The 26,069-nt window shown below is 43.8% G+C and overlaps 1 protein-coding gene and 1 non-coding gene across 2 annotated transcripts in view; one reads left to right on the top strand and one right to left on the bottom strand.

Annotated features, from left to right (window-relative positions):
• GPHN (gephyrin) overlaps positions 1–26,069 on the bottom strand; it is a 684,869-nt gene that overhangs the window by 612,533 nt on the left and 46,267 nt on the right. The gene's annotated exons all lie outside the window — the stretch shown is intronic.
• Positions 23,152–23,289, top strand: LOC114815962. The gene has a single exon (XR_003763751.1). It is a non-coding gene; the product is annotated as a small nucleolar RNA SNORA7 (small nucleolar RNA).

Raw genomic sequence — 26,069 nt, 5'->3', positions numbered from 1 at the left:
AAATGGGCATGAAGACTACGAGCCCCACGTGGGACAACATGATCACCCTGTATCTACCCCAGCGCTTAGGACAGCGCCTGACACCTAGAAAGCGCTTAACAAATACGATCATTAGTAGTATTATATTCAAAGCCCTCCTAAAATCACAAGTCCTCCAAGAGGACTTTCCCTACTTAATCCTCATTTCCCAATTCCCTCTCCCTTCCGCATTGCCTTGGAACCTGTACCCTTTTGTCAATCAGTGGGATTTATTGAGCAGCCACTTGATTATTTATCCCAGCTGCAGTCCCAAGGCCTTCATGTACATATTTATAATTTATTTTAATGTCTTTCTCCCCTTCTAGCCTGCAAGCTCCTTTAGGGGAGGGAAGAGATCTACTAATTTGGTTGTATTGTACTCTCCCAAGCACATAGTACTCACTCAATAAATTCCACTGACGACTGACTGATTTCCCTGTAGTTGATGCATCTCAGCCTGCCTGTACCCACAGATTCAGCTAATTATGACCCTACTCCTCTTCCTACCCTGTCAGTACCTCTGCATTCAGAAATCAATTTTTATTTTCTCCTCAAAAATAGAGGGGAAACGGGTGCAGTGGAGGCATCGTGCAGGTGAATATGATAAAATATAAAATGTATTGCTCAGCTCGTTATTACTCAAATTGTTGGGTCTGACAGCTGATGCTGGATACAAAGAGAATGTTCTATTTTCTGGCTTTGTAGTGACAAAAATAAGGCCAGATTTGACTAGACTCCTGCTTGTATCTTGGGGACTTTATTTTTTAACCCATTTTTACCAAAAATCCTCGACTATTCCCCGGAGAATCATTTCTTTTCTAATTTTCACTGATATTTTACAATAACCGAGTTTAGCCAACATCAGGTGTCTGAATGATCGGTGATCCAGCCAGACAATCCCGAAACGCTGCGGGGACGGTGTAAACTCCCGGCCCACGTTTGAGTCGGGGCTGCCCACCAAGCGATCGGAAGCCACAGCCGCCCCAGCAAACCCATCTTTCCGGGGCTGATTTGTCCTGCGGAAATATTTTGAGAACATCCATTTTTCTTGTAGCACAGGGGTTGCTCTTTTGTAAAATCCACAACTTGCCCTTCGGTATTCACCAGCTAGGACACCTTGTGCAGGGAACAGACTGCTTCTTCTGTCACCGTGGCAAGCTGGATCCCAACAGACTTGCCCTAGCAGACAAACATTCCCTAATTCCCTAACAATGTTCTAGCCGAAACACACTGGAAGAATGGGTCTCGAGGCAGAAATGAATGCAGGAACTGGGAATAGGCTCATTTTTAAAAAATGTGTGGTTTCTGTCTACATTAATGCCTGTCTCCCCGTCTAGACTGTAAGCTTGGGGTGGGCCAGGAAAGTGTCTACTGAGTCTGCTCTACTGGACTCTCCCAAGAGCTGAGCTCAGTGAACCGAGTAAGCGCTCGATAAATACCACTGATGATGATATGAATGCATCGGTTAACGTATTATGAGGCAAGAGGTTAAGGGAGGATTGCACCTTGCAAGCAGTGTGACCTAGTGAAAAGAGCCTGGGCTTGGGAATTGGGAATCGGAAATCGTGGGTTCTAATCCCGCTTCTGCCGCTTGTCAGCTGTGTGACTTTGGGCAAGTTGCTTCACTTCTCTAGGCCTCAGTTCCCTCATCTGGAAAATGGGGATGGAGTCTGTGAGCCCTACATGGACACCCTGATTACTTTGTACCTACCCCAGTGCTTAGAACAGTCCTTTGCACATAGTAAGGGCTTAACAAATGCCATCATTATTATTAAAGATTTTCAAGTCCCATATTCATTCAATAGTATTTATTGAGTGCTTACTATGTGCAGAGCAATGTACTAAGCGCTTGGAGCAGTAACACCACCCTCCAGCCTGCCCTAAGAATACTGAAATCAGCAAGTCCACCTAACTGTTTATATTCTATAGCCCAAGTTCTGCTGCCCTCTCCAACTAACTCCCTTTACCCTGTTGTTTCCGTGAGGAGCCTTTGGGGAAAAGGAGCCCACCGACTCATCTGAGTTGAGAAGTAGCATGGCCTAGTGGATAGAACACAGGCCTGGGAGTCAGAAAGACCTGCGTTCTAATCCCGGCTCCGCCATTTGTCTGCTGTGTGACCTTGGGCAAGTCACTTCACTTCTCTCAGTTACCTCATCTGGAAAATGGGGATTAAGACTGTGAGCCCTATGAAGGCCAGGGACTGTGTCCAACCCGATTATCTTGTATCTACCTTAGTGCTTAAAATATTCATTCAGTCATATTTATTGAGCGCTTACTATGTGCAGAGCACTATACTAAGCTCTTGGAAAGTACAATATAGCAATAAAAGTACAATACGGCAATAAACTGTGCCTGGCATATAGTAAGCGCTTAACTTTATTATTAACTTTATTATTATTATTATTATTATTAACCTTATTATTACTATTACTGTACTTTCCCAAGCACTCAATACAGTCCTCTGCACAGTAAGCGCTCCACAAATACCACTGATGATAACGACCAGACAGGCTTGAAGTCAAGTGAAAGGGGAGTGGCACAGAACTACCAGACACTCTCCAGCATCAGCTATAACATCATGGTGTCTCTGGTCAGAAATCGAACCGTTCAAATCTGGAGAAGCAGCCTGGCTCAGTGGAAAGAGCCCGGGCTTGGGAATCAGGGATTGTGGATTCTAATCCCAGCTCCATCGCTTATCAGCTATGTGACTTTGGGTAAATTGCTTAACTTCTCTGTACCTCAGTAACCTCATCTGTAAAATAGGGGTAAAGACTGTAAGCCTCACGTGGGACAACCTGATTACCTTGTAATAATAATGATGGCATTTAAGTGTGCCAAACACTGTTCTAAGTGCTGGGGGGCGTACAAGGTAATCAGGTTGTCCCACATGGGGCTCACAGTCTTCATCCCCATTTTCCAGATGAGGTAACTGAGGCCCAGAGAAGTGAAATGACTTGCCCAAAGTCACACAGCTGACAAGTGGCAGAGCCGGGATTAGATCTACCCCAGCACTTAGAACAGTGCTCCACACAGAGTAAGCGCTTGAGAAACACTATCATTATTATTATAATTATTACTGTAAAATGGGGATTAAGACTGTAAGCCTCATGTGGGGCAACGTGATTAGCCTGAATCTACCCAGTGCTTAGAACAGTACTTGGCCCATAGTACGTGCTTAACAAATACCATCCTAATTATTATTATCATCTATAAAATGGGGATTAAGACTGTAAGCCTCATGTGGGACAACCTGATTAGCCTGTATCTACCCCAGCGATTAGAACAGTGCTCTGCACATAGTAAGTGCTTAACAAACACTATTATTATTATTTTTATAATTATTATTATTATTATCCCAGCTGGTTCCTAGCCCGAGCAGGGTCCCAGATGCCAGCATCTGAATCTGATCCAGGTCCAAGGCAGATGGAACTAAGCAAAAGGCAAAATGAATGTACTCCAAGCCTCCCTCCCCGAAACAATATGCCACATATGCCGCCTTATCACTGAGGCCTGCAGGAGTTTCGTTCTGAGAAGCCCCAGGGACGACTGTGCCCGATGTCTAGCAGTGTCTCACCATAACAGGACTGAATCCTTTCCAGGTTTGCCTGGGCTCAGTTTTAGCCTGTCATTGCTCCAACTATTGCCCTGAGCATCCTGACCCAAAAAACGCAAAATGGAAGTAGGGTACGATGCTGGACGGTGTTTGGCTTTGGCCAGCCCAGGCCCATCTCCGTTGGCTCAGCGTTTGTGGATTCTGTGGGCCAGGTATGGCCCATGAATGGTCCTATTCTTGTTAGTCAGGTGGAGCCCAGCCAATTAGTAGACACATATGGGTCGCCATCTCACAGGGGGAGGCAAAAAACCAAAACACCAGCCCATGCTGTAGGCCTTATCGGGCTAAACTGCAATCGATATTAAATCTTCCTAACTTCGGCTGGGTGGGTGAGATTTCAACAGATCACGCTTACTTCATGAAATTGTTTTCAACTGGTTGATGGGCCTCATCTGCAAATATGGCAAATCTATGACAGGAGACCTCACTATAGGATGATTCCTGGTGGACCACAGGAAACAAATCGAAAGGTAAAATCCAAATCAGGACTAGCATCAGAATCCGCCGGAAGGGCCTATTACCAATTCGTACATTGTCCTTCAATATACAGCTCTCTAATAAATGTCAAGGATTAACACATCTGAGAATGAAACTTCCTTCTTGATTGATCACCTCCTTCACCCAGTATATTCGGTTTGTGGCCGAATTCTGCCACTATTTCTTCCCCAACACTCCCTGAGTCCTCTTTTCCTCGCCACCCAATCGACCACTATGCTGATCCAGACATTTGTTACGACTCGGCTCGAGTACTGCAGCAGTCCTCCAAGCGCCTTAGTACAGTGCTCTGCACAGGGTAGCTGAATGATAGATACTGATGATGATAAAGATAAGAGTAGCTCATCTTATTTATCATTTATTCAGATACTCTTTGTCTTTACCTAGGATCAAAAGACTTATCCTTTTATAACCAACGATGGTAGGATTAAATTAAGCAATTAGTACAATGTCCTGCACTCAATAAGAGCTCATTTGGCCCAGTGGAAAGATCATAGGTAGGGGGGTATGAGGGCCTGGGTTCAAATCCCACCTCTACCACTTGTTGCTCTGTGACCTTGAGCAAGTCACTTAACTTATTACTCCAACTTTCATGGTTCTCCTCCAAACTAACTGTGTACTTTGAACTCACTCTTCCCCTCTTCAATCTTATACTTCACTTTCCAGCCAGGAACATCTTCCAAAAACATCATTCCTCACAAGGCTCCCGACATACAAAAACTTGCCCAGTACTCTTGGCGTCACACAGAAACTCGTGACCAGTAGATTTAAGTCACTCAATCAAGCTTTCTCCCTCTTCACCGTCGCTTGCCCGGTTCATTCTTCTCCGGCTAAGCTATTCAACTGTGTCCCGTTCTCATCCCTCGGGCTGCTGATCTCTTGCTCATATCTTTCCTCTCCGCCTGGAACTCCCTTCCCCGTCACTTCTGAAAGACCACTGGTCTCCCCCTCTTCAAAACCCTTCTGAAATCACAACACCTCCAGGATGACTTCTCTGTTTAAATTTTAATCTCCTACCTAAAATCCCTGCCGCTGCCACTCCAGCACTTACAAACTCTGAGAACACATTCTGCCAGGGCACTTCTGTCCACATTTGTGTTTTATCATTCCCTCCTACTTGTGATTTATTTTAATGTTTGTTTCTTCCATTAGATGGCCAGCTCCTTGAGGGCGGGGATCAGGTCATCTAGTTCCTGATGGACTTGGTACAGTGCTCGTCATTCAGTGAGAATTTAACGAATGCCTCTGATTGATCGCCGTGATCAGCTCGAATCGATATTTATACTCACTTACTGAATGCCTGTGAATTTAGAGGACAAGGACGGAATGAAGTACCTGGTTTGGTCCAGGGTACAAACCTGGCATTCCTGGTACTTGAGGTTCAGAGGCCTGACCCCTCTTGGTTTCCAAGGAGAACAACTGCTTCATTTCAGGTACCTCTTTCTTTAAAAACTCAGGTTCGGTAGATGAAATCGAAAAACCTAATTCCCCCAGTGGTCTTAACCTGCTCCTCTCATCAAGCCGATCTGCCAGAACGCTAACGAGTAACAAGGACCAATTTTCCACAACTTTGCCTTTGCACCCTTTTGTAAAGATGGGTCTATGAAGTGAAACTGACAAAAGACAGAGAGGGGAGTTAAAGGGCCTAATTTTATACACGATGATAATCAGTTACTGCATAATCAAAAGCAGGATAGATCTTCTCCTCAAGGTCAGGTGGTAAGGAAAAAAAACCCATTGACACTTACTTCACAGGACATACTTAGATGGGAAATGAAAGAGAAACATCTCGGTAGTAACAAAGGCAGTCAGTTAATAAAACCCAGAAAATGTTTTTCTGAAGATCCCTTACCCCATCTCTTGTTTTCAACCTACTCGGAAAAATTCTAAAGCAAATGAATCTTTTTGAACCTCATCACAGTTGCAGTTTATTAAATGGCCAGCATTTTATTAAGTCTGATGAAGAGAAAGCACTCATCATCACCACGTGCCTCTGTAAATTCCGCAAACGAGCCAAATACGCATTTGCAACCAATCGGTTTGTCATAAAATTGTTTAAAATGAACGTACGACACAAAGAGAACAAAGCAAATTACGTTACAATAACTGAAATTTCATTTTTGTTGAAACGCATGCTTATTGCCACATACCACAGTCTCTCCTCATGCTAATTTTAAACTCTTTTTCTATATTAAACCAATTCTGACAAGCACATTTACGCTTCCACACTTTCTCCCCCGTGCTGTATGTGACTCACCCTTTAGGAAAACTAAAACACAGAGTAAATTTTATTTCTTACCACAAAACTTTGCCGTAAAAATAGAAAGAACTTGATGATAGACATGAAATTGCACCAAGCTTTCTAATATTTAAACTATTAATGGGTTTCTGGTTTTCAATAAATTAGCTCAAGTGAAGCAGTTAATTAAAAGATTGAATACCAACCTGAATTTAATCTTGGACTACCATAGCAAAGCTAAATGAGACCTTCAACAGAAGGAGAAAAGCATAAGGATCAAAATCCTTTCAGGGCTGTGAGAAGCAGCATGGCGGAGTGGATAGCGCACGGACCCGGGAGTCAGAAGATCAAGGGTTCTAATCCCGGCTCTGCCACTTGTCTGCTGGGTGACCTGGGGCAAGTCACTTCACTTTTCTGGGCCTCATTTACCTCATCTGTCCAGTGGAGATTGAGATAGTGAGCCCTTGTGGGACAAGTATTTGCCTGTATCCACCCCGGCACTTAGTACAATGGCTGGCATATAACAAATGCTATAATCATAGTCATATCATAATCATTTATTGCAAGCAGTATACAGCTATCCTCATGGGGAAATTCAGAGGTGAGCAAAGATTGGTTCTGCCCATTCATTCATTCGATCGTATTTATTGAGCGCTTGCTGAGTGCAGAGCACTGTACGAAGCGCTTGGAAAGACAATTCAGCAACAGATAAGAGACAATCCCTGCCCACAAAGGGTTTACAGTCGGAGCTCTTAAAGACAGAGATGGCCGAGAGAGAGGAATAACTTTCTTTTCAAAAAGGGCAAAATTCTAAGGCCGAAATACGAACATGGGGCCTCATTTATTTGATGAGAAGGGAAGAATTTCCCCACTGTACAGGCCCTAGAGAGTAAAAACACTATTGAATGAAAGAGAACAGGCTAAGGTAAGCCTTTCTAAGCACTACTAGTGTGCGCCTTTACTCTAAACTCTCCTCACACTCTTTTCCTGATGAGGGACAAGAAGCCAACAAGGGGTGTCTACTGGGTGGGTGGGGAGGAAGGCCTTTCATAACATCAGGAGAAATAGAACAAATTTGACAGGGAGATGATAATGCTGGATGCTCCTAGAGAGGTGTTGGCGTGAGAAGCAGCGTGGCTTAGTGGAAAGGGCCTGGGCTTGGGAGTCAGAGGTCACTGGTTCTAATTCCGGCTCCGCCTCTTGTCAGCTGTGTGACTTCTCTGGGTCTCAGTTATCTCATCTGGAAAATGGGGATTAAGACTGTGAGCCCCACGTGGAACCACCTGATGACCTTGTATCTCCCCCAGCACTTAGGACAGTTCTTGGCACATAGTAAGTGCTTAACAAAAACCATCATCATTATTATTATCATTATTATCTAGCGGTACATCCCTGAACACGTGGAGTCCATGGAAAGCCCCAAATTTCCAGAATCAAAGTTGTTGGCAGTGGCACCCTTAGCTTCTGTGTTGACATGACTGTAGGATCTGTAATGGCCTGCGGTTCAGCAAATGCTGGTTTAAAGGCAGGCAGTGGGAGAGGACGATGGGCAAAAGAGAAGGAAGCAGAGAGATTAATTTCCCCGCAACTTTGAGCCATATGATCCCTTCAGCTAACGAAAGCATTTATAATTATTTAATTTATATAATTATAATTTATGAATAAGTTTATTCATACCCATCTTAGCACTCATGCAGAGAGAGCCACTCAATGTCTAGACTGTGAGCCCGTTGTTGGGTAGGGATTGTCTCTATCTGTTGCCTAACTGTACTTTCCAAGTGCTTAATACGGTGCTCCGCACACAGTAAGCGCTCAATAAATACAAATGAATCTTTATTTTGGGCAGTGTAGATAAAAATGTTTTTTCGTTTGTCTCCCCTGATTTTGCCTTCTCTGTCAGCTCCTCGGGAGTTGGGGACTTGATGCTTCTTAGCCCTGTACTTCCCAAGTGCCTAACACAATGTATGGCACCAAGTGGGCATTCCGCAAATGCTACTAATACTGCTACAAAGGAAAATGTCTGGACGCGGTCCTTCCTGGGACAAGGGGAACCTCCCCTCAATACAGAGCCGCAATTTATTCTGGTAAATTTGGGGAAATTCCTAAAAAAATGGAATCCTTGGGTAATGGAGGGTGTTAGTAAGGTAGAGAGTTGGGGCAGGGAAATTGCTAATGCAAGAGGAGGAAATAAGTGGCCCTTTTTCCTCCACTTCTTTTTCTTTTCAACTGCCTTCATGCATCTTGTAAAATACAAATTCCTCCTGGGCATGTCCCCCAAATTTTAGCTGTAACTCCACCTAGAGAGCCATTTCACCGCTTCTTCCAATTTACCTACTTAGCCCTTGTCACATGCTTGGTTCTTTGGATTATCACCCAAGAGGTGAAATGTTTGCTATTTACAGTGAATTAAGACATATATTATAGATATCATCTAAATTTTCACTTCCTCCCAATTTTTCCCATGCAGTTCCACACCCTACGCAGAGGGGGAATTATGTTTAGCTTGTTTCCTAAAGAAGGCCGAAGCTACGGGGATATACGAGGATTCTGACCTTTCATTCCTTACTGCAAGTTGGAGTCAAGGTAAACACCCCCACTCCTGTTTCCAGACATCCCTCCATCTAAACCTTCAGGTCCAGACTGCATAAGCTTCATGTTGGGGGGGGGGGGGGGGCATTTGAATTTACTCCCTGTCTCTTTTTGTTTCTTTGTTTTGTATTTTTGGGGGGCTGGTCATATTTGTTAGGGGCCTACCATGTTCCAGGAACTCTATTAAGCAATCAGGTTGGACACAGTCCATGTCCCATATGGGGTTCCCAGCCTGAAATCCCCATTTTACAGATGAGGTAACTGAGGCACAGAGAAATGAAGAGAATTACTCAAGGTCCCACAGCACACAAGTGACACAGCCCAGATAGGTCCTTCTGACTCCCCGGCTCATATGCTATCCACTAGGCAACACTGCTTCCAACGAAGACTTGGTGACAGGAAAAATCTCAGTCACATGCACCCCACTTGATTCTTCACCTTTATGTGCCTCTGAATTTTTAGGCCACAGTCCGCAAATACCCGTCCCAGGTTTAAGTTGGATTTCTTTGAAAGTTGTAGTCTTTCTGGCCACCAGACTACAAATTTAGATGTTAACTCTTCAGTGGAGTGGAGGAGAAAGGTGGACACTCCAAACAGGAAATTCACAAACCAATCTTATTTATTGAGCACCTACTATGTGCAGAGCACTGTACTAAGCTCTTGGGAGGGGACAATATAACAGACACACATTCCTTGCCCATGTGGAACTCAATTCAGTTCTGGCATCATCTTCAGGATTGAAAGAGCCTCGTACAATTTGGGAGAAGTTTTTATAGACTGTGATTAGGCGAATCACTGGGCACGTATAAAGGGGAACAATCACTGGGGAATTATAATAATAATGATAATAATTGTGATATTTGTTAAGCGCTTACTACGTGCCAAGTGCTGAGGTGGATACAGGCAAATAGGGTTGGACACAGATGGGGCTCACAGTCTCAATCCCCATTTTACAGATGAGGGAACTGAGGCCCAAAGAGGTGGTTATTTGCCCAAGGCCATACAGCAGGCAAGTGGCAGAGCTGTGAAATTAGTATACTTTTTTAAGCACCAAGCCTAGTTTAGTAATCCTATAAACATTAAGGTAGTGTTCCCTTGATATTATCATGATAGTTGCCTCACTTAAAATACCCATACAATTGAGCAAGTAAATGCTCCATTATACTAATGTTTACAATGAGATCCTGAAAAGAGTCACTGTAGCTACCAAACCCCACCAAAGAGATAATCTTAAAAACTAGAAGTAGATGGTTTGAGATAAAAAAAAAAAATACTTGCTTCAATCCTTTCAGCTTTTGAAGACCTCTGCTGAGAGACTGCTTAATGGTACATTAAAAGTAAGTTGCATTCTTTTTTTTTTTAATCAAGTGACAGAGTAGCAGTGTGGCCTAGGAAAAGACAAGGGCCTGGAAGTCAGAGGACCTGGATTCTGATCCCAGCTCTGACATTTGCCTGTTGTGTGACCTTAGGCAAGTTGCTTAACTTCTCTGTACCTCGGTTTCCTCATCAGTAAAATATGGATTACATACGTATTCTCCCTTTTACTTGGACTATGAGCCATATAATAATAATAGTAATAGTGGTATTTGTTAAGCGCATACTATGTGCCAGGCACTGTACTAAGCGCTGGGATGGATACACATAAATAGGGTTGGACACGGTCCCTGTCCCATGTGGGGCTCACAGTCAATCCCCATTTTACAGATAAGGGAACTGACAGTTACCAGTGACAGTTTCCAGTGACGATGTATGGATCCGAAAGCTGGACAGTGAAAACACAGAAGAGAAAGAACATCGATTCTTTTGAAATGTGGTGTTGGGGAAGCCTTTGCGAATACCTTGGACTGCCCAAAAGACATACAAATGGACTTTAGATCAAACTAAACCAAAGCGGCCTTTGGAAGGCCAAATGACTCGACTTAGAGTAGCATATTTTGGACACATATTCAGGAGGACTCAATCTCTGGAGAAGACACTAATGCTAAGAAAAGTTCAGGGAAAACGTGGAAAAGGCAGACTGGCAGCTAGATGGGTAGAGACCATAACGACGATAACGGAAGAACCATCAGAAATGTTGCCGATTATGGCAGAGGACAGGACGTTCTGGAGAAAGTATATCCATGGAGTCGCTATGAATTGGAAACGACTTGGCACTTAATAACAACTGAGGCCCAAAGAACTGAAGTGACTTGCCCAAGGTCACACAGCAGGCAAATGGCGGAGCCAGGATTAGACCCCATGATCTTCTGACTCCCAGGCCCGTGCTCTAGCCACTACGCAACGTTGCTCACTAGGTCACTTGAGGAGCAATGCCCTGGACTTTCACCTCGGGGTACAAGCCAAGTGCTGAGTCCGGCTAGTGAAATGAGATCGAAATTGATCAAAGTTCAAAATAACAGTCCAGCTTTTAAAATTCGTAACAAAAACTTCAGGTTTCATGGCAGGGAAAAATACCAAGGCTATTTCAAAGAAAGCAAACTTTACGTCGCAACAGACTCTATGTAGATCTGATGGGTATCATCCTCTCAGGCACAGTGTTTTTCCTTCTCTATCACCTAGGCTCTCGCCGAACAGAAAAGAGAACTTCTCAGAAAAATTAATTCTGATCTTTATCTCTAAAGACTGTTGGCTTCCATGTGTATTTTCCTTACTGCATTCCAGTACTTTTTGTACAAAAGATTAATTATAACAAGGTGTTTCTGTCATTTCTGAAAATAAATTCCGTGTGGGAGTTCTGCCATCATAATGCTGTAGCTCCTCAGGAAGCTGTGAAGAAGCAAGGTCTTATTATAGTGGCACCTACTAGCGTAGTTATGATTAAGGTCACCTAAGCTAGTCAATTAGAAATCTAACCCATTATAGTTTTAGAGCTTTTCTTACCCATAAAAATGTGTTGAGGGTTTTAATATGATAGCAAAGGTCTTGCCCCGAAAACATTCTCATCCTATCTGGCTGACCTTTAATGTCAACTGGGAAATGAATGGTTTTACCATTCTTAAACTTCCTCCAAAAGATATTTCTAATATCTATTTTACAAACACACGTATTACACCTCGGGGAGGTCAAGGGTATTGACAGGAGACTACATCCCAGCAAAATCAATCGCCTAGATTTACAGTCTAGCCAATAGTAGAAGATGATCATAAAATGGTGCTTCCTCTTCCGATAACCCTGAAATATGGGGCATTTTAAATTCTGGATCAATTTTAATACGCAGAACTATTTATCAAAGGCAATTTTATTTGGTTCAGTATAATCAGGAGATATCCTTCGATTATACTTTGGCACGTCTCCTCCGAGAGGCCTTCCCAGACTAAGCCCCACTTTCCCTCATCTCCCACTCCCTTCTGCGTCACCCTGACTTGCTCCCTTTGCTCTTTCCCCTCTCCCCGCCCCACAGCACTTATCTGTCATTTTATTTATTTGTACTGATGTCTGTTTACCGGTATTGATGTCTGTCTTCCCCTCTCTAGCCTGTGAGTTCACTGTGGGCAGCGACTGTCTCTATTGCTCTATCACACTTTCCCAATCGCTTATTACAGTGCTCTGCACACAGTAAGCACTCATTAAATATGATTGACTGAATAAATGAGTGAATGAATACTTGTGTTTTTCAAGGTAATGTATTGACCACCCCAGAGACAGATAGCAAGGATGTAAAGGGCACAGACAATTAGCGAGTGACAGTATATTTTAAAATATCTCAAAAGTTTCTGTCTCCTCAGGGCCGCACCTGGAGAGTTTCCAGGACTCTACCAGTCTTGACTATGGTAGGGAGAGTCAGGTAAAGGCCTGTCCATTCCATTCCTAGCTTGGGCAGTGGCGAGCGAGTGGAAGGCAATCTGCTACAGGTCAAAAGTCACCCGTGCGGGGCAGCAGCGGCACGGGAGAGAGTCGAGAGCGGAGAGTCAGGTTTACTGCGCAGAAGGAGGCAACGGTAAACCTCTTCCATATTTTTACCAAGAAAAGTCTCTCGATCCACTACCAGAACGACCGCAGATGGAGGCGGGGCGTTCTGGGAGAGATATGTCCGTGGCCTTGCTGTGGGTCGGAGACGACTCGACATCAAAAGACAACAAGAAGTTTCTGTGGTTTCTTGTTCATTTTTTATTAGCCCAATTTTTTTAAAAAATATGGTCAGATGTGGATGTGGCCTCTTAAGTGACCCCTAACATATCCTTTGACCCTCACTACACTATTCACAGGCCCTAAAGATGACTTTATTTTATTAGTCATCTAACATTCACCAGCTCCAGGTGCAGCTCCTCATCTGGTACATTCTTTGAAATCTTCATAAATGGTACTTTCCTCTATTCCTCCTATCTGTAAATCATTTTAGTGTGCTTTCCTTGCTAGTCAAAAAATTGATTGAGTTTAGCCCTCTCGAGATGGCAAGCTCATTATGGGCAGGGAACATGTCTGCTAATTCTGTTGTACTTTGCTCTCCCAAGCGCTTACTACAGTGCTCTGCACATAGTAAACCCTCGATAAATACCATGGATTGATTGATTGAAAGCAGTGCCACTGTCTACTAACGTTATTGTACTCGCCCATGTAAAGTTAAAGGTCCTGCCTCAAAGCCCAAGATTGACACGGGTGATCTGTTCTGGATCTCAGGAAACCCGAAAGAACCAGGAGGGCTTCCATCTCAGAAATCTCCACGGTGCTTGGACGGTTCCTGGATCCACCAGGAAATCCAGTAGTTCTGAGGGCTCGGTTCCAAACAGAAAAGGAGGGTAGGATCTCCAAACTGGAGCACCCTGACTCCTCCTAACAGCTCCTGGGTGGCCTCTATGGCAACTACCCACCTATATCTGGCACCCGGGATCTACTCGGCTTTCAGCAGAGTAGCCAAAACTGTCTACTAGAGAACAAAACTGTCCTCTCCTGGTTCTCCTAACTCTGGCCACTCTTCCGTGGATTCCTCCTCTGCCTCCCTCTTAATTGTGGGAATCCCCGAAGCTCCGTTCTGCGTCCCCTTCTGTTCTTCGACTACACCCACTCCCTTGGAGAACTCATTCACTCCCACAGCTACTTCTACCTTCTCTACGCAGATGACTCCTTAATCTCCCTCACCAGCCCCAACCTTTCTCCTTCTTTGCCGTTTGCATTCCTTCCTGCCTCGATCGCATTTATTAAGCACTTACTGTGTGCAGAGCATTGTACTAAGTGCTTGGAAAAGTACAACAGAACAATAATCGGTGACATTCCCTGCCCCATCGAGCTCACAGATGTCTCACCAACACCTCAAATTAACATGTCCGAAACAGATCTCATCTCTCCACCCTAACCTTCCTCATCTCTCCACCCAAATCTTTCCCAACTCCGTTGACATCACGACTCATCTCCCTGCCTCCCAAGCCCCATTTTCCTGAATTCATCTCATTCATTCACTCCACACGTTCGATCTCACCAAATCCTGTCAGTTCAGTCTTCACAACATCCCTGGAACCAAACCACTTCACAACATCCCTGGAACCAAACCATTCCTCTCTGACCAAACTGTTATCACGTCGGCCCAAGTGCTTATGCCCCCCTTTCCTCTTCTCCCACTCCCTTCTGCGTCTCCCTGACTTGCTTCCTTTATTAATCTCCCCTCCCAGCCACTCAGCACTTATGAACATATCTGTCATTTTATTTTATTTATATTAATGTCAGTCTCTCCCTTTAGACTGTGAGCTCGTTGTGGGCAGGTAATGTGTCTGTTGTCCTCTCCCAAGCGCTTAGTACAGTAGTCAAGGCAGGACATAATCAGTCAGTCAATCATATTTATTGAGTAGTGTGCAAAGCACTGTCAGACTACTTGACAACTTCTCTGTCTTCCCTTTCACCCCTCTCCAGAGTACACTTTACTGTGCTACCATGATCATTTTTCTTAAAAAAAAAAAAACAACCCCAAAAAATCTTCCCATTCCTCTTAAACCACCTATGATTGCCCATCTACCTCCATATCAGACATGCTATACAATCCTCTTTAAGGCATTTAAATTAGCTCTCTCCCTCCTACCTTACCTCGCTGATCTCCTACTACAATCCAACCCACACGTTTCGCTCCTCTAACGCCTACCTCCTCACTGTACCTCCATCTCGTCTTTCACGCCGCCGATCCCTTGTCTGGATTCTCCCTCTGGCCCAGAACTCCCTCCCTATTTCCATCCGACACGGCACGACTCTCCCCGTTTTCAAAACCCGATTAAAATCGTATCTCCTTCCAAAGGCCTTCCCTCCATAAGGCCTCGCTTCTCCATTAGCCCTCTGCTCTGAGACGGCTACGCACCAGGCATGTAAGTACTGATTTTCACCCCATCCCCACCACGCTTATGTCCCAAGTCACGTGTAGCTTTTTTTAAATGTCTTGTTTCCCACTCCAGTCTGTAAACTCTCTGTGGACAAGGACGGTGTCTTCCTCTCTCTTGAACTATACTCTCCCAAGTACAGGGACCCAGAGCCCACCCTGACAGCCGGAGTGGCAAGAGCAGGGGCTTGGGAGTAAGAGGACGTGGGCTCTAATCCCACCTCCGCCACTTGTCTGCTGCGTGACCTTGGGTAAGTCACTTCTCTGGGCCTCAGTGACCTCATCTGCAAAATGGGGATTAAAAGTGGGTGCCCCACATGGGACAACCTGATGACCTTGTATCTATCCCAGGGCCTAGAACAGTGTTTGGCACATAGTAAGTGCTTAACAAATACCATCATTATTATTATGAGGTCAGGATGCCACCCACCAGGATGGGGGAGAGAGGATCCGGGATAGGGAAGGGGCAGCGTCAGGGGGTCCGGGAGCCACCTGGATGTCGCTGGGAGTCTTTTCAGGGATGGGATTTATGGAGTTCCCTTATGAAGGGAAAATTGCAGCGGTGACACTCCTTGCCTGGAGTTCCATCGCCCTTCACCCCAAGGGCCTCCAAACCCAATCAATCGATCATATTTATTGAGCGTTTACTCTGTGCAGAGTCCTGTATTAAGTTCTGAGGAGAATACAACAGAATTAGCAGATACACGGTCCCTGCCCGTAACGAGCTTACAGTCTAGATCAATCGAGGCTGCCAGGTGTCAGGACCGAAGCTTCCCAATTATTCCTAAATTTCATCGTCACTGTCATCGCCACCAAACTAATATGGCCACAGTTACTGTTGTTTTTAGTTATAAATGACTGGTTTTTCATTTGAATGAGCATACACAAAAGTTCCCCTTCAGTGTAAACATCATTTCATCTCTAATGATTAAATAATTCTGCAAAATCTTCCGTGGCAAATCTCTATTACGGTCCAGTGATTCCCCTATCTTTATTAGCTTCAAATTCTTCAAGTCAATACAAAATCACTTTACTTAGTAAGAGGAGTACCGATATGGCAAAATGGAAATATCATTCTTAACATTTTTTCCCCCAAACCAAAATTTACCTCCAGTATTTAAAATCTCGGCATACCTCATTATGACAAGAAATATTTGTGGGAAATTATTTTAGTGGGAAAAAATTATTTCTTGACTGCATCCACAAAAAAATTCTCACTGGCAATCTCTTCTAAAGTCTGCCATCAGACGAGCTAAATAAAACAATACCTCATTATGACAAGAAATACTTGTGGGAAATTATTTTAGTGGGAAAAAATTATGTCTTGACTGTGTCCACAAAAAAATTCTCACCGGCAATCTCCTCTAAAATATGCCATTAGACGAGCTAAATAATAATGATGGTATTTGTTAGGCGGTAACTATGTGCAAAGCACTGTTCTAAGTGCTGGGGGATACAAGGTGATCAGATTTTCTCACGTGGAGCTCACAGTCTTAGTTCCCATTTTACAGATGAGATAACTGAGGCACAGAGAAGTTAAGTGACTCGCCCAAAGTCACATAGCTGATGAGTGGCGGAGCCGGGATTAGAACCCATGACCTCTGACTCCCAAGCCCGGGCTCTTTCCACTGAGCCACACTGCTTCGCACAACAGCGTGTGATAGCTAAATGAACAGCTAAATAAAATAACAACAATAATAATTATGGTATTTGTCAAGCACTATCTGAAAAACACTGTTCTAAGTGCTGGGATACATACAAGGTAATCAGGTTGGACACAGTCCCTGTCCCTCATGGGGCTCACAGTCTTCATCCCCATTTTACAGGTGAGGGAACTGAGGCAAAGAGAAGTGAAGTGACTTGCTTAAAGTCACGCAGCCGTCATGTGGCAGAGCCGGGATCAGAACCCACATCCTCTGTCTCCCAGGCCTGTGCTCTATCCACTGGGACACGCTGAGCTAACATGAAAATTTCACCTGAGTTCTCACGGTAGTTGGTACTCAACATTCAACTATCTAGACATTTATGGAACATATTATACAGTCACAGTCAGCATTGAAAATACGTATGCGAGGCTAAACCCACAACTAGGCATTTTCTCTTACAGGCTGGTAGGTTTATCTGATGCAAAAAAGTGGTAATTGCGTTGAATACTTTGACATAGCAACAGGTCTGAACTCAGCTAAATTACAACGGTCCTCAAAGATAGTGAAACAGACTACATCTACACAAAAGCATTAACATATATAATCAGTTCTCCTACAATGCGGGAATGCATCCTCGAAGAACCGGTGTTTAGAAAAACTTACACTTTGGTAATATTAAGAATGTTGGCATTTGTTAAGCGCTCACTATGTGCCAGGCACTGAACTGAACGCTGGGATCGATACAAGCAAATTGGGTTGGACAAGGTCCCTGTCCCACATGGGGCTTACAATCTTAATCCCCATTTGACAGATGAGGTAACTGAGGCACGGAAGTGACTTGCCCACGGTCACACAGCAGACAAGTGGCAGATCCATGATTAGAAGCCACATCCTTCTGAGTCCCAGCCCCGTGCTCTATCCGCTAGGCCATGGGATGAACCCCTTGACTGAAACCACGTGAAAGTTTGCGACCCTTTTTTTTTTTCCAACACTGCATCCTTTTTCTACCTAGACAGATGTGTGTTGTCGGGAAAAACATGTCCTGATTTTGCAGTGGTGCTCTGTGCAAAATGAATAGTGAAAACATGAATTATGGGAGAACTGATTGTACTGGCCAAAAATAAACTGCTAAATACAGTGGTGGGTGGCACCATCTAAATTCCTAAATTGGACACCTACACGTAGTTCAACACAGTACACCTTGCAATGCTATGAAAAGATTTCTACCAATTTTTATTTTTTTTTTGCTATCAAGAAGGCAGTAAAAATTGTTCCAGTGATTATGTAACCTCCCTGTCCTTTCCCTCCATAAAGAGAAGGTATCATATATCCAGACTGCAGGCACTTTGGGGTAGCTTTTCTTCATCCCAGAGACCCTCTGAATCCATTCCGGAAGGATCTTGTGGATCCCTGGAACGATTTCAAGCACCCCGGAGCATCGGAAAACACAGCGCTAGCTTTTTAAAGCAAAATCTGAGCTAGACTGCAGAAGCCACAAAGAGGTTCCCCTCTTCTTGATCTCAGGTACCCCTGATCTCCTGAGGTTCATTCATTCAGTCGTACGTATTGGGCACTTACTGCGTGCAGAGCATTATACTAAGCGCTTGGGAGAGTACGATAAGACTGTGAGCCCGTTGTTGAGTAGGGACTGTCTCTATTTGTTGCCCAGTTGTACTTTACAAGCGCTTAATACAGTGCTCTGCACACAGTAAGAGCTCAATAAATATGATTGAATGAATGAACAATGAACAGACAAGTTCCCTCCCCACAAGAAGCTTATAGTCTGGAGGGGGCAGACATTAATATAAATAAATTACAGATATGTATGTAAGTCCTATGGGGCTGAGGGGGGGGGATGAACAAAGGGAGCAAGTCAGGTTGACGCAGAAAGGAGTGGGAGAAGAAGAAAGGGGGGCTTAGTCAGGGAAGGCCCCTTGGAGGAGATGTGCCCTCAATAAGGCTTTGAAGGGAAGGAGTCTGTCAGATTTGAGAAGGGCCAGAGGCAGAATGTGGGCGAGGGGTCAGCAGTGAGAAAGGTGAGATGGAGGCAGGGTGAGAAGGTGAGCATTAAAGGAGCAGAGTGTGCGGGCTGGGTTGTAGGAGGAGAGTAGAGAGGTGAGATAGGAAGGGACCAGGGGAGTGACTGCTTTAAAGCCAATGATGAGGAGTTTCTGTTTGATGCAGAGTTGGATGGGCAACCACTGGAGGTTCTTGAGGAGTGGGGGAACATGTCCTGTGCGTTTTTGTAAAAAAAAATGATCTGGGCAGCTGAGTGAAGTATGGACTGGAGTGGAGAGAGACAGGAGGCTGGGAGGTCAGCAAGGAGGCTGATGCAGTCATCCAGGCAGGATATGATGAGTGTCTGAATTAACGTGGGAGCGGTTTGGATGGAGAAGTTAGGGCAGATTTCCTCTCCTGAGCTGACGACAGACAGGGTTTTGCCAAGTCTCGTCAATAAACTCCCTGTGGGCAGGGAACACGTCCACCAGTTCCGTAGTATGGTACTCTCCCAAGCGCTCAGTACAGTGTTACGCACACAATAAGCACTCAATAATTACCACAGATTGATTGATTGGATTAGGTTGAGGAGCAAGGATGGAATCCAGCCCTTCAAAAATCACCTCCCGCAATCAACTTTGAGGAGTCTTCTCAGAGGGATCAGTTCACTTGGTGGGCCGAACGGTAAAGCTGCTGCAGTATTGATTTGCACACAGTAAGCACTCAAAAATTACGACTGAAAGAATGAATGATTTGGGTCTCTTGTTTAGGGCTCTCTGACTACACTTCCCTGAATTTTGTGAAGTTCCATGCTGCCTGGGACTTGGAATTTGTACGGATTTAAAAGCGGTCTTTTTCCCCCTTCCCTTGCCATCCTGGTTGTTTTACTGTCTCACTCCAAGGCAGTTAACAGAGCTTGTTCTCAGTAGCAGGGATTATCAAGACTAACTGATTTTAGTATACCTAACCATTATGCATTTATTTTATTTTAAAAAGTGACAGAGCATTCTTTTCCACAGCAGGTGGAAAAAATGCAAATCCCTCTGCAATAATCACTGTCTGCATGGAAAGAGTGGCATATATATTAGCATATGTATGTGTGTATGTATATATACATATGTGTGTGTGTATATAATAATGGCATTTATTAAGCGCTTACTATGTGCCAAGCACGGTTCTAAGCGCTCGAGTAGATATAAATTCATCAGGTTGTCCCATGTGGGGCTCACAGACTTAATCCCCATTTTACAGAGGAGGTAATTAAGGCACAGAGAAGTGAAGCGACTTGCCCAAAATCATACAGCTGATAAGTGGCAGAGCCGGGATTAGAAGCCATGACCTCTGACTCCCAAGCCCGGGCTCTTTCCACTAAGCCAAAATGCTTCTCATTATTATTATTATTATTATTAATAAGGTATTGTTAAGGGCTTACTATGAGCCAGGCACCGTACTGGGGTAGATACAAGCAAATCGGGTTGAACATGGTCCCTGTTCCACGTGGGGCTCACAGCTTCAATTCCCATTTTACAGATAAGGTAACTGAGGCACAGACAGGTAAAGTGACTTGCTCAAGGTCACACAGCAGACACGTAGAGGAGCCGGGATTAAAACCCATGACCTTCTGACTCCCAGGCCCATGCTCTATCCACTAGGTGCTTACAGTTTAGAGGGGGGAGACAATCATTAATATAAATAACTTACAGAAATGTACATAAATGCTGTGGGGCTGAGGCTGAGGTGACTACCAAGATAAGTACCGAAATAGAGAGAAGAGAAGGAGTGGGAGAAGAAGGCGGCAATTAGGTGAGAGAAGATTATTAATAGGAAAAATAAAATAGGAAGTCAGGAAGAGAGGGAAGATTATGACCAACAGGAAGAGGAAAAAGAGGAGGTGAAGAGATGAGTTTGAATTCCTCAAATTTGGGATTCAAGTCAAATTCACATGGGCTTACCTTTTTTTCCCCATTTCTTTATCTTGTAATTTCCTTCAGATATCTATTATTTTTTTAAAGGTATTTGTTAAGGGCTTACTGTGTGCCAGGCACTGTACTTAATGCTGGGGGAGATACAAGCTAATCAGGTTGGACATAGTCGCTATCCCACATAGGACTCATAGTCTTAACCACCATTTAACAGATGAGGTAACTAAGGCACAGAGAAATGAAGTGACCTGCCCAAGGTCACATAGCGGACAAGTAGCGGAGTCAGGATTGGAACCCGGGGCCTTCTGACTCTCAGGCCTTACTCTGTCCACTAGACAATTTATTAGCTCTATTGTACTTTCTCTGGTGCTTAGTACAGTGCTCTACACAAAATAGGTGCTCAATAAATAATGTGGATTAACTCTGGGCCCAGGAAGAGATGGGAAATGCAGCAAAGAAACTTATTTGCTTGATAAGCAATGATGCCTAGCGGAAAGGGCACGGGCCTTGGAGTCGGAGGACCCTGGTTCTTAACCCAGCTACGTTAATTTTCTGTTGTGTGACCTTGGGCAATTCATTTGACTTCTCTGTGCCTCAGTTGCCTCAACTGCAAAATGGGGATTCAATATCTGTTCTCTCTCTCTCTCTCTCTCTCTCTCTCTCTATATATATATATATACACATATATCTGAACTCCTTCTCAGGCTGTCTCAATCAACCAGTGGTATTTACTGAGCACTTAATGTGTGCAGAGCACTGTATTAAGCGCTTTGGAGAGCACAATATAACAGAGTTGGTAGACATGTTCCCTGCCCACTACGAACTTACAGTCTCCTATACTTTCAGTTCAGTTCCTCCCAGGCACCATTCATTCAATCAAATTTATTGGGTGCTGACTGTGTGCAGAGCACTATACCAGGTGATTGGGAAAGTACATTAAAAGGTACAGTTTCTGCTCTTGACACTTACAATTTAACGGGAGGTAGAAAGACAGTAATTGTATACATGCAGTAGGAGCTCAAAGAAAATCTAGCTACCAGTGGTCACAGGAACAGCATGGAAAACTGAAGCAACTGACTACAACAAATGAATAACTGAATAAAAAGAAGTTCCTAAATCAATGTATACTTATGTGCAGACTTCATAAAAGTGAGTGCTAAAAAGTGAAGTTTGGGTACGTTCATTCAATCATTTATTGAGCGCTTACTGTGCACAGCACTCTACTAAGCGTTTGAGAACATAGGATCAGGGGTAGGGGAAATGAGCTTCCAGGAGGGCTTTGATGATGGAAAGGGCTACGATCCGTGAGATCTGAAGGGGAAGGGAATTGTAGGCCGGGGGAAAGGCCAGGACACTCAAGGGTGAAATTCAGTAAGAAGGAAGGTTCATTAGAGAAGCTGCGTGGCACAGTGGAAAGAGCCCGGGCTTTGGAGTCAGAGGTCATGGGTTCGAATCCCAGATCTGCTGCTTGTCAGCTGTGTGACTGTGGGCAAGTCGTTTAACTTCTCAGGGCCTCAGTTACCTCATCTGTAAAATGGGGATTAACTGTGAGCCTCCCGTGGGACAACCTGATTACCCTGTATCTCCCCCAGCGCTTAGAACAGTGCTCTGCACATAGTAAGCGCTTAACAAATACCGACATTATTATTATTTGAGAGGAGCAGAGTGTGAGCTGGGTTGCGGTGAAGAGGCGTATGTTAGGAGATTACTGGTGGAGAGCCTTGAAGCTAACTGTTAGGAGCTTCCGTTCGATGGGGAGGGAGATGGGTAGCCATGGTAGGTTTTGGAGAAACCGAGTGATGGGTTCAGCCTGACATTTTAGAAAAAACAGCCAGGCAACAGGAGGTAGTACAAATTGAAGAGGGGGCGGGGGGAGGCGGCAGGAAGCCCACTGAGGAGGCTGTCCCAAGAGTTTAGTCTGGCGGCGACGAGGACTTTGAACCTGGGTTATGATTGTAAGCTTGGAGAGGAAAGAGTAAACACACAAAATAACGTGGGAGAAAACTGACAGGATTCAGCAACAGTTTGAACGTAAGAGATAAAAGGCAAAAATGAATCACGGATGACACAAGTTTTTCATCTGACTGATGAAAAGGGGAGTTTATTTAGCCAAGGTCTGTAAACAAAGACTGATGTGTACTGGTAGACCAGGATACTCTGCAAAATACTTTGCTGTTTGCAGGAACGTAACTTTGAAAAAAAAAGATTTAATGGTCAAATTACAAGTTTTAACCTTAATAAACTCACTGCCAATATTATCCTTGTGCAGAGAAATCAGTTTCTTCAACTCTAAGATGAAGTGTGGAAAAGGTGGAAAAGCATTTGAGAATCCTTATCCCCTCTCAGGGTCGCACCTGGAGAGTTTCCAGCACTCTACCAGTCTCGGCTACGGGAGGGAGAGTCAAGCAAAGGCCTGTCCGTTCCATTCCTAGCTTGGGCAGGGGCTAGCGAGGGGAAGGCAACCTGCTACAAGTCAAAACTCTCCGTGCCGGGCAGCAGCGGCATGGGAGAGAGTCAAGGGCGGAGACTCAAGTTTACAGCGCAGAAGGAGGCGATGCTAAACCAGTTCTGGATTTTTTACCAAGAAAACTCTCTGGATCCACTACCAGAAGGATCGCAGATAGACAGCGGGGAGTTTTGGGAGTGATGTGTCCGTGGTGTCCCTATGAGTCAGAAATGACTCGACGGCCTAAGACAAGAATCCTTATAGTTTCATTATTTGTTACTTAATATTTTGATAACTTGAGAAATAGAAAAAAACAAAATGGGTCTCATAGTCTCATTACCAAGCCAAGTCTTAGGTTACCTTTAACCTCTCCCATTTTTTTTCTTAGAAAATTGAGAAAGGCTGAATTCCACCAAATCGACAATTTCGTTTCAACTATCGATGCGTACGAATACAGGTGAAACCCTGTTACGAGTAGAGCACAGTGAGAACATCAATTATAGTGAAAGGAAACAGAGATGCTATTGTCACATAAGGTCAAATGTTACCCAATGGACGAAGGAGCTACAAATTCTCACTGTAACAAATATTCGCTTTGGGCTTACAATATCTTTTGAGAGTTATTACTAAAGTGATGTAACATGTTTCGGGACTAAGTCAGAGCTCACTAAGAACACACCAAAGCGAAAACTAGACAGTGCCACATTTACTCCCTGATGACCTTTCAATCATGTAAACATATTAATAGATATGATTTGTACAACAGCCTGAAATTTAAGAACGATAACGAGAATGCTTTCACTCCTCTCCACTACTGCAAAATTAATTAGACGAAGATGTGAACCAGAAACAAAGCGAATCACTTGGTCATGCCATATTAAAGCATAAATAAGATGCTGACGACCTTTAGTTTTTAATTCAGAGTATTTTCACAAAAATAATTAAGTGTGCTCTGACTCGACTAAAGAAGTAAAAATTAATTTGAGCCTTTCTACAAATTGCCAGATTGCTAAAGGAATAAATAACTCATAGAAATATAGCCCTATTGAATGTAAAACATAAAAATGAATACAATGTAAAGTAAAATATATAATAAAATGTAAACTACATAAATAAATATGAAGCACAAAAATGAATATAAAATGAATCTGTTTTCTGAGGGAAACGCTAAATTGGTAATCCTATAACCTTTTAACCCAATCACAGATTTCCAACCTCCAAAAATGTGCTTCGACCACCATGATGGAGGAATAATTTTCATTCTGATTACCTCTGTCCCCTTTTGAGATGGCCAAATAACTGCTGCTTCAGAGGAAATCTACATCTAAAATTTTAATGGAAGGAGAATGTTAGATTTTATGTCCTTCAATTTGGATCTGCTAGGTTAGAAGTTCCTTGAAGGAAGACGATTGTGGCTATTTACTCTACTCCTAATCAGTCAAGCATATATTGTTGGGAACTGTACCTGTTTTGTTTTGTTGTCCGTCTCCCCAGTTTAGACTGTGAGCCTGTTGACACACTATTCAGATAAAGACACACTGTTTAGAGAAGCAGGGTTGCTTAGTGGAAAGACCCCGGGCTTGGGAGTCAGAGGTCGGGGGTTCTAATCCTGGCTTTGCCACTTGCCAGCTGTGTGACTCTGGGCAAGTCACTTCACTTCTCGGGGCCTCAGTTACCTCATCTGTAAAATGGGGATGAAGACCGTGAGCCCCACGTGGGACGACCTGATTACCTGGTATCTACCCCAGCGCTTAGAACAGTTCTTGGCGCATAGTAAGTGCTTAACAAATACCATCACTGTTATTATTATTACTATTATTCACCCCCACACGTGAATAGGAACAAAGTATCATCAGTGAAAACATAGCCAATTTCAGTTACCTCACACTCACATTAAACAGAATGTTTGAAAACATGCCCATACTGTATCTGTTTATTAGCTTGCAAGCTAGCGTTCTTGTTATAGCATCATCTCTGGGCATATTTCACAGTTGTAGAAATAATTTGCGGTTATCTGTGGTCTTGGAGAAAGTGAGTGTGAATGAACGAACTCCACAGATAATCCAAGAACTGTAGTTTAGCTGATGATTTAAGGAAACATCTCCGCCAAATCTTCTAGAAGGATCTCAAACAAGAAGTAAAACTAACCAGTTTTTAGTTGCGGTTCTTCTCCCTTGCTTTCTTTGACTTTCTGGAGGAGCTAGGTCTAGTAAGCTATGAAATCACTGTAAGGCAGGCAAATAAAACAAAAAGGGGGGGAAGCAACCAATTGGCTAATTCGCAATTTGGATAACAGCTCCTGCGCAATCAAAACTGCTTGTGCGGAATGCCCAATTATAACCAATCAAAAAATAGGATTCACTGGGTACCATGTGCAGAACACTGTACGAGGCACAAGAGAATTAGTAGGCCAGATCCCTGCCCTCAAGGATTTAGAATGTAGCAGGGGATTTTTTAATCTAGTTTACAATCTCTCTTTATATTTTTAAGTGCATCAATTATCTACTCTTAAATAATAATGATAATAATGGTAATAATTATAATATATGTTACGCACTAGGTGCCAAGTAAACACAGGGGTAAACACAAGGTACAGCCCCTGCCACACACGGAGCTCGCATCAGCTCTTAGGGCAGTGCTTGGCACGTAGTAAGCGCTTAACAAATACCATCATTATTATTCAAAAAGGAAGGGAGAGCCACTGAAATGGGCATTGAATCCCCATTTTTCAGATGAGGAAACAGGCACTGAGAAGTTACTAGCCCAAAGTCACACAGCGGCAAGTGATGGAGTCAGGATTAGAATCCA

The sequence above is a fragment of the Ornithorhynchus anatinus genome, chromosome 1 (genome assembly GCF_004115215.2).
Source record: "Ornithorhynchus anatinus isolate Pmale09 chromosome 1, mOrnAna1.pri.v4, whole genome shotgun sequence".
Lineage (NCBI taxonomy): Eukaryota > Metazoa > Chordata > Mammalia > Monotremata > Ornithorhynchidae > Ornithorhynchus > Ornithorhynchus anatinus.
This window is presented reverse-complemented; position numbering and strand designations above follow the sequence as displayed.